The sequence below is a fragment of the Triticum aestivum genome, chromosome 4B (genome assembly GCF_018294505.1).
Source record: "Triticum aestivum cultivar Chinese Spring chromosome 4B, IWGSC CS RefSeq v2.1, whole genome shotgun sequence".
In the NCBI taxonomy this organism is placed as follows: Eukaryota; Viridiplantae; Streptophyta; class Magnoliopsida; order Poales; family Poaceae; genus Triticum; species Triticum aestivum.
Window position 1 is genome coordinate 649,864,160 of NC_057804.1, and position 230 is coordinate 649,864,389.

The window sequence follows — 230 nt, forward strand, 5'->3', positions numbered from 1 at the left end:
TATATGTAATTTTTACTTCTCGTGTTTGTTGAACTATCTTGACAGTTGATAAACAGATCAAAAGTTTTCTCGCAAAAAATAGAGGATGACATGAACACTATGTAGGCTGCATGCCAGAGAGAGAGATTGTGACTGAGATATAAGATTTCATGGGATTGTAAGAAATAGTAATATTTAAAGATGTGGTCGTGCCATTCTGAATTTTTTGATGGACGCATATTAAATCATTT